This window comes from Paramisgurnus dabryanus, chromosome 9, assembly GCF_030506205.2.
Source record: "Paramisgurnus dabryanus chromosome 9, PD_genome_1.1, whole genome shotgun sequence".
NCBI lineage: Eukaryota > Metazoa > Chordata > Actinopteri > Cypriniformes > Cobitidae > Paramisgurnus > Paramisgurnus dabryanus.
The window spans coordinates 2,480,730-2,493,926 of NC_133345.1; the positions used below are offsets into that span (position 1 = coordinate 2,480,730).

The window sequence follows — 13,197 nt, forward strand, 5'->3', positions numbered from 1 at the left end:
CAAGCTTTTCGTTAAACCAATAAAGCCAACGAAACCACAGCAATTTTAAAACACACGGATTAGAAAAAACACCGTCACTCACGCACAAAAGAAGCAAATTCTTTTTTTATACTTGACTTATTTATCCCCGAGATGGGGAGCGCACCATTCATGGAAACACTGCAATACCATGTTGATGCATGGAGTGGAAGGAGCAAGCTCCGCTTCCATTTCCGAAGGTCAAAAATCCATTTAACATATAGTCCCCGGATAGGAGACGTATCAGACATTAAACTGATAAGAACAGATACTACACTTGATCTTAGCCAAAAGGCCGAGAAGCGATACCGGAATAGACGCAGCCAAAGGGGGAGCCGGCGAAGGCGCTGGCTTTTGGGGTGGAGGCTAGCGGGCATTTAACTCTATACGTTCTCATTGTATAACCCAGAGGTAGAACGTTGAGCTAGCAAATCAGAAGTTCATGTTTTAATGCAGGATCTGATCCACGCTCATGAGAGAGAGAGAGAGAGAGAGAGAGATAGAGAGAATTTAGAATTTTCAAAAAACCTTTATTACAAATTAAAACATTTTCATAACCTCAAATCAGAAAAAACAAAGAAAAAATATATATAGTAACGGAAATAACAAAAAAATAAGCCAACATAGGAGCAAAGAACAAATCATCTTCAATAACCAGACACAGAGCTCCTCCATAATACCAAATCAATTCAAAAGAAAGAAGATCATTCATTGCTTTAAAGTATCTAAAACCAATAAGGATTCTAGATTTAACTTATTTTAAAAACTGCTAATGTATCATGGCTTCCGGGTCTGTCAACGTTGCTGTGGTTTTTCGACAGCTGTAATATGAAGGGTAGAGTGAAAAAAAATATTTAAGTGTTTTGAACATCCCAATTTGTTCGTTTACTTAGTATTTTCTTAATGTTTTCGAGTTAAAAAATAATTCTTAAATCGAGATACATTTACTTAATAAGCAAAGTGGCTTAGAATTTAAGTCTTGTTTACTGAAATAAATTCTAAAATGTAATAGGTTAAGGCTTAAAACAAGTAAAAATATCTGCCAGTGGGGTAAGAAAAATAAACCTAAATTGAGTTTATTATTGAATTAAGTTGAAACTAGAATTAAGTTTATTTTTCTTACCCCGCTGGCAGATATTTTTTATTTGTTTTAAATATAAACCTGTTGATTTTTATAATTTATTTCAATTATTTTACAAAGTATGCGATCTGATTTTTTTAATCGCGGTGTTTCTTTTATTCCTCGTTTCTTTTCCGTGCATTTGCTTTATTTATTTATTTTTGCTTGTTGCATTTAAATGCACATTTGATTTGTTGCCACATTATTATGTGTTAATGTATTTTTTAACATGTTTATCAACAAAAAGTGCGTTATTATAATTAATTATATAGCTGTGAAATATATACAAGAATTCCCAGCAAAAACAAAACGTTTTTATAACAATTTTCTATTACAATACATAATATCTTAAGCCACTTTGCTTACCAAGTAAATGTATCTCCATTTAAGCATTGTCAGATATTCACTAGAAAACAAGACAAAAACAGTAAGTAAGATATTAATTTACTTTTTTCTTTCAAACATAAATTTACAGACGGCTGGAAATTTTTAATAAAATAACTAGCCATACCTATTCGGGTCTGCTCCCGTTTGCTGTGATGACGGGGGACTTAGTCCAAAGCACATTTTGAGGAATACTTACACATTTTACTTCTTATTTCTTTGAAATTAATTATGCATACACTATGGATTAAAAATGTCCCGACTGCGAACCTGATAAAACCCAGGTAAAAAGCAAATACAAATAAACCATTTTGATTTAGCAAAAGTTTACAAATAAATGCACTCCTTGCACACAACAAGCACGTCTAGTTACCATTCATATTTTGCGTGATTTAAGTTTCGTCGCATACATTTTGGAAGGCACACGATAAAAACAAAATAAGGCTTTTAATGTATGCCGACCTCATTCTCCGTTGAGGGCTTATCAATCATAATAAACGCTGTTAACTCTTCTCATTGAATGGTCTAAATCCAATGCTGGTAAAGAAATCAAATGTGCATTTAAACGCAACAAGCAAGCCGTAAAGCAATGGATGCAGGCAAACAAACGAGGAATAGCACATACAACACCACGATTAGATCATCGGGTCGCATACTTTGGAATTAATAAGAAATAATTATTCAGTCTAAAGAAATAAGAAGTAAAATGTCTAAGTATTTCTCCAAATGTGCACACTCATTACAATAAACGGGAGCAGACACGAATAGTTATGTATGTCTCGTTATTTTATTTAAAATTGATAAGCTGTCTAACATATGATATATTTTGATAATACGAAATGCTAAAAAAATAATATAACACCAATCGACAATATCTGTTATTGTTATTTTTACAAGTAAATTCATGTGTAGGAGAAAACAAAGCAGCTGTCAGTCCATACTATATTGAGTGGCCATCGTAGTGGTGCAACCTGAACGATGTTTTCCCTACTTCCGGTCAAAGCCGCCATTTTGTGAAATAGGCATATAGGTGACGCTGGAGCACGCGGCCATTGTCTCTGTTCAACAAAACAAGTATATATATACACATACGCATATTTTTCCTCAATCAATCACCGAATACAAGGTGCAATTCGATGCCAACTGACCCTTCTCTCTGGTTTCATGTTTGTAAGGAAAATTAAGGGGGAAATTACGATAGCATTTCAGCCAAACATTCATTCGTGCCACGCTGCTTTTCTTTGAACGAAAAAAAACCCTCTGCTCCCCCTACACAATTTCTTCTCCTGTTATTTTATGCTTAAAACAAGCAAATAAATCTGACTACAGGGTAAGAAAAAATTCGTGAACTTTTCCCATAAACACTTAATTCAAGAAAAATTGTCCCACCCCACTGGCCATTTTTTATCCACAATACACATTCGATGTCTGCAGGCACCATTGTCTTTGTTCAACGCAAACAATTCTGTTGCGTTTTTCTTTGAACGAAGTGCTCCGCCTAGATAATTTGACCCATATTCACATGGGTTTGTTTCTCGTTTTTTTTCTTTGAGAACAATCTATATAGCGCCTTCCACAATCGTTTTGGTGTTAGCTTTACGTAAAATAGAAACACAGAAAAGTACTGAGCGATGGAGAGACCACGAACGCGGAACGTATTATGGACCACGGACTGGCAAACAAACTGGCAACCACGCACTAAAGAAGCAAACTCTGATTTTAAACTCACCTTATTTGTCCCCGGAAAGCGCCAGAGTCGATGCACGGAGTGGACGGAACAAGCCTCGCTTCCATAGCCGAAGGTCAAAAATCCATTTAAACGTGTAGTCCCCGGTGTCCACTCGATCTTACCCAAAAAGCCGAGAAGCGATACCGCAATGGCATCCGGAGAAGGCGCTGGCTGTCGGGATGGAGGTTAGCGGGTCAGAGGTCCGGCACTGAAGGTCTGCGTTCATTATTCACCGTGTGCATTTCACTCTATATCCACTTTCTAATGTATAGCACTTGATAAGGATTAACAGTTTAAAAACAGAAATGCAAGACATCAGAAAATACATTTATTTTTTACTTTCATAACATGAGAGGTGTCATACAATAACAAATATGAGCTTTAAAATCACATTCCTAAGTTAAAAATATACATAAAAATAGATATATGGATCATTACACAAATCACTACTCAAAGGACCTATGTTAAATAACTGCTTCAATATTAATTAACAATAACATTTGGCCAAGGCAGTCCTTGTAAATAGACATATAAATAGACAAATAAAATCATGACATATATGCCGTAGAGCCTGAGATAGAGAAAAATAATAAGGAATTCTGCTTTTACTACCATCTCAGAAATATTGCCAGAATTAGAGGTTTTGTCTCAAGACAGGACTTAGAGAAACTTGTTCATGCTTTCATCACCAGCAGGGCCGATTATTGCAATGGTCAATGGATTTTAAAAGTACTGTTTCTTGTTTAAAAACCACTTCATGGCTACAATACATGACAGATATGCTAATCGAATATGAAACCGATTACTCGGATCAATAGGATCAGGTCATTTAGAAAAAACAAGGGTTCACTCAAAACAAGGTGCCTCAGCATTCAGTTATTATCAGCTTTCAGAAGAGATCAGATGTGCTTCAACAGTAGACACTTTTAAATCTAGATTAAAAACACATCAGTTTAACTTTGCATTTACTGAATGATTTAAAACAGTACGAATAAAACAGTACAAAAGAATAAAACAGTATGAACCTTACCTGTTATAAAGGGAATGAAGCTTACGGTATGGTGCTTACCTGCAGAAATAAATAAAGTACAATAAGAACACACAGAACTTCAATTTTCAAAATTATTTTAACATTAAATGATGATTATTTTACTGGTTTACCTGTTTGTGATTACCACAGGATCCCGTCACCTGGCTGCGGTCTTCATTTGGTGAACGGTTCTTCACTCATAATTGACCTATACAAGAAATAGAGAAGAATAATAAGCAATTCTGCTTTTACATGTAGATGTGTGCCCCAAGAACACAGACACACCGGCTCCAAAAAGTTTAAACAGTACACATTTCTGTTATTTTAATGTGGCAAATGTGTCAGCTTTAAAAGAAGCATACATTACCTTTTAAAGAGGAAATACCTTTTGCATGAAATACCTTTACTCCCAGCATAAGCAAGCAATTTTCAAAATGCTTTTAAAAGTAAATAGTGATTATTTTACTTGTTTACCTGTTTGTGATTACCATGGAATCCTGTCACCATCATTTTTAAGCTTGTAAAGCAAATAATGAAATATTGACTTAGTAGGAAAAAATATTTTGGAAGTATCGTGATAAATGATGAAGAAAATATTTTGCAAAGTGATGGTTAGCACACGGTTGATGGTACCTATTAAATTCCATCATATTTTTTTATTCCTACTATGGAAGTCAATGGTGACTATCTGCTGTGGGTTTACCATCATTCCTCAAAATACCTTCTTTTGTGTTACTCAGAAAAAAACTAATCCTCGTGTTGTTGTAAGCCTGTATGCATGAGTAAATGATGACAGAATTATCATCATAAATTGAAATATCCCTTTAAACTGTATTTCCCCCCTTAAACCTAAACTTATTTTCCTACAGCAAGTCATTTAGGTAATCAAGAAAATACTTTACCCGTTGTCTTTGTGAGTTAAACAAATACGCACGTAGGAGTTTTCCTTACTCAAACATGTTCTGAGGGCAGCAAGAATATGTTCACAAAAACGACCAATCAAAATGCTCGTTACTGGTTTAAGCCCTCAGCGGAGCCTTCAAGGCAGCTTCTGCAGTGAAGCAGTTCGAGCTCACCGTTGGTCAGATGAGTAGCGCAGATATGGTAAGATAGGAATGAGACTGATTTTGAATTCAGCTCGAAACGTTTCGAGCATTTAAGTGGCGCGTTTTCACGTGTCCGTGGCACACCTTTCTTTTTCGTGCCAGTTTCATGTATTGTTTATTCAATTGTTTTTCCTATTTTCTTACCATTGTCGCTTGGGATTGGGGTTAGAACAACTTTCTGTTACATAAAATGACATCCTTACCCTAACCCAACTCTAACCCCAACTCCAAGCAAGAACAATTTAATTTTCTGACAAATAAATGTATAAACAATGTCATTGTAACCCAAACCCAACTTTATCCTTGCGCGAGAATAGTTTAAAAATGTGACGAAAACCACAAATCTAACCCCAATCCCAATCGACAATGGTTTGAAAAAAGGAAAAAAAATTGAGTAACCAATCCGTGAAACTGGCACGAAAAAGAAAGTCGTGCCACGGACACGTGAAAACGCGTCACTTAAATGCTCGGAACGTTTCGAGCTGAATTCAAAAACAGTCTCGTTCCTATCTTACCATATCTGCGCTACTCATCTGACCGACGGTGAGCTCGAACTGCTTCACTGCAGAAGCTGCCTTGAAGGCTCCGCTGAGGGCTTAAACCAGTAACGAGCATTTTGATTGGTCGTTTTTGTGAACATATTCTTGCTGCCCTCAGAACATGTTTGAGTAAGGAAAACTCCTATCTACAACAAATACAGCTACGCTTCCAGGTCTGTCGACGTTGCTGTGGTTTTTCGACAGCTGTAGTATGAAGGGTAGCGAATGAATGAATACATTGCAAAAAATCATTTCTTACTTGTTATTTCGAACTGTTTTAACTATACAAATATCTAGAAAGTCTTAAAATAAGATGCATTTTTTGATGAGCAAAATGCCCTAAGAAAATAAACCTAGCCTTTAGGGAGAAAAAACTCAGAATTTGGGCTTAAAACAAGCAAATAAATCTGCCAAAGGGGTAAGAAACAAATCTAGATATAAACACTTAATTCAAGAAAAATTGTCGTAGCCCATTGGCAGATTTGTTGGCTGGTTTAATGTACATGCATGTACAATATTTCAATTTGTCTTGTATTTATTAGCATTTTGTATTGCCCAACGCTGTCTAGGTTGTTTAACTGTTGTCATTTTCTTATAAAAGCCTTTATAATTTATTAGTTTGGATGATTGCCATTCCCGAGAACCTCTTATATTGGAAGTAAAAGAATCATCTAAGCATTATTTTGTGCTCTTAGACATGTAGCCGTTTGATTGTGGTTCTATTTAATGGCTAGTCTATTCGTTTGGAATGGTCAAACGGCTATTAGATTTTCACTGACAGCCCAAATTAAGCCTTGTTTTAGCCTAGACACTTATTCGCTGTCTATTAAAAGTTATGTAGTCGTTGAATAGCCGCTTTTTTGATGACTAATGTATTCTTGGGCCGTGGTTAGACGTCTCTTGGATTTTACGTAAAACGACAAGCGAATCTATTTTTAACACAAAGGTCAGGGGAGAGCGCGAACGCAGTCCCCCACTATCAGAAATTTTGCAGTCGAGATTCCCACATTTGGGGAATTCGCAAAGGGTCAGCCCAACCGGAGTGCAATGGCTGAGCCTCGCCCTGGGTGAACCACCTTCATGATCATGGTGTCTCCCCTGCCAGGTAAGTATGAGCGACACCCTTTGAGGCCAGACGGCCGCATCTTCCTGTGACCGATCACATCGACGGCGCCCCCGGAGGCCGTCCGACTAACATTTCATTTACTGTGTGTGACCAGGTGGAAAGCGCACGAAGCCACGTCTGAGACCAAACATTCTTCGAGATCTACCCTGTTTTTATTCCGTTTCCAGCCCGGTTGAACCGTGTAGAGTGAAATATGTGAAACAATTTAAATCAAATGGATTTAAATTGCGCATTCAAATATATGGTTTCGTTATTACAAAGTAACTTTACGTGGAATAGAAACAAAGAAATGTACAGAGCAATCAAGAAACAACGAAAGCATAGCAATTTTAGAACGTGGATAAATAAAAACACAGGGCTCAATGACTTACCCGTTGTCGTTGTGAGTTAAACAAGTACAGCTATGCTTCCAGGTCTGTCGACGTTGCTGTGGTGTTTCGACAGCTGTAGTATGAAGGGTAGTGAAAAAAGTTTTCAGGTGTTTTTAACATTCCAATCGGTCTCGTTCGCTTTTGTTGCGCCTTCAGCTGTGTCGAGGATGTTTAATTCGTCCTCGTATCACCTCCGCAAACTTGTAAAGAAAATAATTAAATACATTACAAAAACATTTCTTTATCAGCGTGTTCATTTCCACGCAAGCTTTTCGTTAAACCAATAAAGCCAACGAAACCACAGCAATTTTAAAACACACGGATTAGAAAAAACACCGTCACTCACGCACAAAAGAAGCAAATTCTTTTTTTATACTTGACTTATTTATCCCCGAGATGGGGAGCGCACCATTCATGGAAACACTGCAATACCATGTTGATGCATGGAGTGGAAGGAGCAAGCTCCGCTTCCATTTCCGAAGGTCAAAAATCCATTTAACATATAGTCCCCGGATAGGAGACGTATCAGACATTAAACTGATAAGAACAGATACTACACTTGATCTTAGCCAAAAGGCCGAGAAGCGATACCGGAATAGACGCAGCCAAAGGGGGAGCCGGCGAAGGCGCTGGCTTTTGGGGTGGAGGCTAGCGGGCATTTAACTCTATACGTTCTCATTGTATAACCCAGAGGTAGAACGTTGAGCTAGCAAATCAGAAGTTCATGTTTTAATGCAGGATCTGATCCACGCTCATGAGAGAGAGAGAGAGAGAGAGAGAGAGAGATAGAGAGAATTTAGAATTTTCAAAAAACCTTTATTACAAATTAAAACATTTTCATAACCTCAAATCAGAAAAAACAAAGAAAAAATATATATAGTAACGGAAATAACAAAAAAATAAGCCAACATAGGAGCAAAGAACAAATCATCTTCAATAACCAGACACAGAGCTCCTCCATAATACCAAATCAATTCAAAAGAAAGAAGATCATTCATTGCTTTAAAGTATCTAAAACCAATAAGGATTCTAGATTTAACTTATTTTAAAAACTGCTAATGTATCATGGCTTCCGGGTCTGTCAACGTTGCTGTGGTTTTTCGACAGCTGTAATATGAAGGGTAGAGTGAAAAAAAATATTTAAGTGTTTTGAACATCCCAATTTGTTCGTTTACTTAGTATTTTCTTAATGTTTTCGAGTTAAAAAATAATTCTTAAATCGAGATACATTTACTTAATAAGCAAAGTGGCTTAGAATTTAAGTCTTGTTTACTGAAATAAATTCTAAAATGTAATAGGTTAAGGCTTAAAACAAGTAAAAATATCTGCCAGTGGGGTAAGAAAAATAAACCTAAATTGAGTTTATTATTGAATTAAGTTGAAACTAGAATTAAGTTTATTTTTCTTACCCCGCTGGCAGATATTTTTTATTTGTTTTAAATATAAACCTGTTGATTTTTATAATTTATTTCAATTATTTTACAAAGTATGCGATCTGATTTTTTTAATCGCGGTGTTTCTTTTATTCCTCGTTTCTTTTCCGTGCATTTGCTTTATTTATTTATTTTTGCTTGTTGCATTTAAATGCACATTTGATTTGTTGCCACATTATTATGTGTTAATGTATTTTTTAACATGTTTATCAACAAAAAGTGCGTTATTATAATTAATTATATAGCTGTGAAATATATACAAGAATTCCCAGCAAAAACAAAACTTTTTTATAACAATTTTCTATTACAATACATAATATCTTAAGCCACTTTGCTTACCAAGTAAATGTATCTCCATTTAAGCATTGTCAGATATTCACTAGAAAACAAGACAAAAACAGTAAGTAAGATATTAATTTACTTTTTTCTTTCAAACATAAATTTACAGACGGCTGGAAATTTTTAATAAAATAACTAGCCATACCTATTCGGGTCTGCTCCCGTTTGCTGTGATGACGGGGGACTTAGTCCAAAGCACATTTTGAGGAATACTTACACATTTTACTTCTTATTTCTTTGAAATTAATTATGCATACACTATGGATTAAAAATGTCCCGACTGCGAACCTGATAAAACCCAGGTAAAAAGCAAATACAAATAAACCATTTTGATTTAGCAAAAGTTTACAAATAAATGCACTCCTTGCACACAACAAGCACGTCTAGTTACCATTCATATTTTGCGTGATTTAAGTTTCGTCGCATACATTTTGGAAGGCACACGATAAAAACAAAATAAGGCTTTTAATGTATGCCGACCTCATTCTCCGTTGAGGGCTTATCAATCATAATAAACGCTGTTAACTCTTCTCATTGAATGGTCTAAATCCAATGCTGGTAAAGAAATCAAATGTGCATTTAAACGCAACAAGCAAGCCGTAAAGCAATGGATGCAGGCAAACAAACGAGGAATAGCACATACAACACCACGATTAGATCATCGGGTCGCATACTTTGGAATTAATAAGAAATAATTATTCAGTCTAAAGAAATAAGAAGTAAAATGTCTAAGTATTTCTCCAAATGTGCACACTCATTACAATAAACGGGAGCAGACACGAATAGTTATGTATGTCTCGTTATTTTATTTAAAATTGATAAGCTGTCTAACATATGATATATTTTGATAATACGAAATGCTAAAAAAATAATATAACACCAATCGACAATATCTGTTATTGTTATTTTTACAAGTAAATTCATGTGTAGGAGAAAACAAAGCAGCTGTCAGTCCATACTATATTGAGTGGCCATCGTAGTGGTGCAACCTGAACGATGTTTTCCCTACTTCCGGTCAAAGCCGCCATTTTGTGAAATAGGCATATAGGTGACGCTGGAGCACGCGGCCATTGTCTCTGTTCAACAAAACAAGTATATATATACACATACGCATATTTTTCCTCAATCAATCACCGAATACAAGGTGCAATTCGATGCCAACTGACCCTTCTCTCTGGTTTCATGTTTGTAAGGAAAATTAAGGGGGAAATTACGATAGCATTTCAGCCAAACATTCATTCGTGCCACGCTGCTTTTCTTTGAACGAAAAAAAACCCTCTGCTCCCCCTACACAATTTCTTCTCCTGTTATTTTATGCTTAAAACAAGCAAATAAATCTGACTACAGGGTAAGAAAAAATTCGTGAACTTTTCCCATAAACACTTAATTCAAGAAAAATTGTCCCACCCCACTGGCCATTTTTTATCCACAATACACATTCGATGTCTGCAGGCACCATTGTCTTTGTTCAACGCAAACAATTCTGTTGCGTTTTTCTTTGAACGAAGTGCTCCGCCTAGATAATTTGACCCATATTCACATGGGTTTGTTTCTCGTTTTTTTTCTTTGAGAACAATCTATATAGCGCCTTCCACAATCGTTTTGGTGTTAGCTTTACGTAAAATAGAAACACAGAAAAGTACTGAGCGATGGAGAGACCACGAACGCGGATCGTATTATGGACCACGGACTGGCAAACAAACTGGCAACCACGCACTAAAGAAGCAAACTCTGATTTTAAACTCACCTTATTTGTCCCCGGAAAGCGCCAGAGTCGATGCACGGAGTGGACGGAACAAGCCTCGCTTCCATAGCCGAAGGTCAAAAATCCATTTAAACGTGTAGTCCCCGGTGTCCACTCGATCTCACCCAAAAAGCCGAGAAGCGATACCGCAATGGCATCCGGAGAAGGCGCTGGCTGTCGGGATGGAGGTTAGCGGGTCAGAGGTCCGGCACTGAAGGTCTGCGTTCATTATTCACCGTGTGCATTTCACTCTATATCCACTTTCTAATGTATAGCACTTGATAAGGATTAACAGTTTAAAAACAGAAATGCAAGACATCAGAAAATACATTTATTTTTTACTTTCATAACATGAGAGGTGTCATACAATAACAAATATGAGCTTTAAAATCACATTCCTAAGTTAAAAATATACATAAAAATAGATATATGGATCATTACACAAATCACTACTCAAAGGACCTATGTTAAATAACTGCTTCAATATTAATTAACAATAACATTTGGCCAAGGCAGTCCTTGTAAATAGACATATAAATAGACAAATAAAATCATGACATATATGCCGTAGAGCCTGAGATAGAGAAAAATAATAAGGAATTCTGCTTTTACTACCATCTCAGAAATATTGCCAGAATTAGAGGTTTTGTCTCAAGACAGGACTTAGAGAAACTTGTTCATGCTTTCATCACCAGCAGGGCCGATTATTGCAATGGTCAATGGATTTAAAAAGTACTGTTTCTTGTTTAAAAACCACTTCATGGCTACAATACATGACAGATATGCTAATCGAATATGAAACCGATTACTCGGATCAATAGGATCAGGTCATTTAGAAAAAACAAGGGTTCACTCAAAACAAGGTGCCTCAGCATTCAGTTATTATCAGCTTTCAGAAGAGATCAGATGTGCTTCAACAGTAGACACTTTTAAATCTAGATTAAAAACACATCAGTTTAACTTTGCATTTACTGAATGATTTAAAACAGTACGAATAAAACAGTACAAAAGAATAAAACAGTATGAACCTTACCTGTTATAAAGGGAATGAAGCTTACGGTATGGTGCTTACCTGCAGAAATAAATAAAGTACAATAAGAACACACAGAACTTCAATTTTCAAAATTATTTTAACATTAAATGATGATTATTTTACTGGTTTACCTGTTTGTGATTACCACAGGATCCCGTCACCTGGCTGCGGTCTTCATTTGGTGAACGGTTCTTCACTCATAATTGACCTATACAAGAAATAGAGAAGAATAATAAGCAATTCTGCTTTTACATGTAGATGTGTGCCCCAAGAACACAGACACACCGGCTCCAAAAAGTTTAAACAGTACACATTTCTGTTATTTTAATGTGGCAAATGTGTCAGCTTTAAAAGAAGCATACATTACCTTTTAAAGAGGAAATACCTTTTGCATGAAATACCTTTACTCCCAGCATAAGCAAGCAATTTTCAAAATGCTTTTAAAAGTAAATAGTGATTATTTTACTTGTTTACCTGTTTGTGATTACCATGGAATCCTGTCACCATCATTTTTAAGCTTGTAAAGCAAATAATGAAATATTGACTTAGTAGGAAAAATTATTTTGGAAGTATCGTGATAAATGATGAAGAAAATATTTTGCAAAGTGATGGTTAGCACACGGTTGATGGTACCTATTAAATTCCATCATATTTTTTTATTCCTACTATGGAAGTCAATGGTGACTATCTGCTGTGGGTTTACCATCATTCCTCAAAATACCTTCTTTTGTGTTACTCAGAAAAAAACTAATCCTCGTGTTGTTGTAAGCCTGTATGCATGAGTAAATGATGACAGAATTATCATCATAAATTGAAATATCCCTTTAAACTGTATTTCCCCCCTTAAACCTAAACTTATTTTCCTACAGCAAGTCATTTAGGTAATCAAGAAAATACTTTACCCGTTGTCTTTGTGAGTTAAACAAATACAGCTACGCTTCCAGGTCTGTCGACGTTGCTGTGGTTTTTCGACAGCTGTAGTATGAAGGGTAGCGAATGAATGAATACATTGCAAAAAATCATTTCTTACTTGTTATTTCGAACTGTTTTAACTATACAAATATCTAGAAAGTCTTAAAATAAGATGCATTTTTTGATGAGCAAAATGCCCTAAGAAAATAAACCTAGCCTTTAGGGAGAAAAAACTCAGAATTTGGGCTTAAAACAAGCAAATAAATCTGCCAAAGGGGTAAGAAACAAATCTAGATATAAACACTTAATTCAA

The 13,197-nt window shown here is 35.8% G+C and overlaps 3 non-coding genes across 3 annotated transcripts; all 3 read right to left on the reverse strand.

The window, feature by feature from the left end:
• Positions 1-134: 134 nt before the first annotated feature.
• Positions 135-325, reverse strand: LOC135764491 (U2 spliceosomal RNA). The gene has a single exon (XR_010540038.1). It is a non-coding gene; the product is annotated as a U2 spliceosomal RNA (small nuclear RNA).
• A 6,549-nt stretch (positions 326-6,874) lies between these two features.
• On the reverse strand, positions 6,875-7,039 carry LOC135764348 (U1 spliceosomal RNA). Its single transcript, XR_010539901.1, has one exon. It is a non-coding gene; the product is annotated as a U1 spliceosomal RNA (small nuclear RNA).
• Positions 7,040-7,821: 782 nt separating this feature from the next.
• LOC135764492 (U2 spliceosomal RNA) lies at positions 7,822-8,012 on the reverse strand. The gene has a single exon (XR_010540039.1). It is a non-coding gene; the product is annotated as a U2 spliceosomal RNA (small nuclear RNA).
• Positions 8,013-13,197: the final 5,185 nt, after the last annotated feature.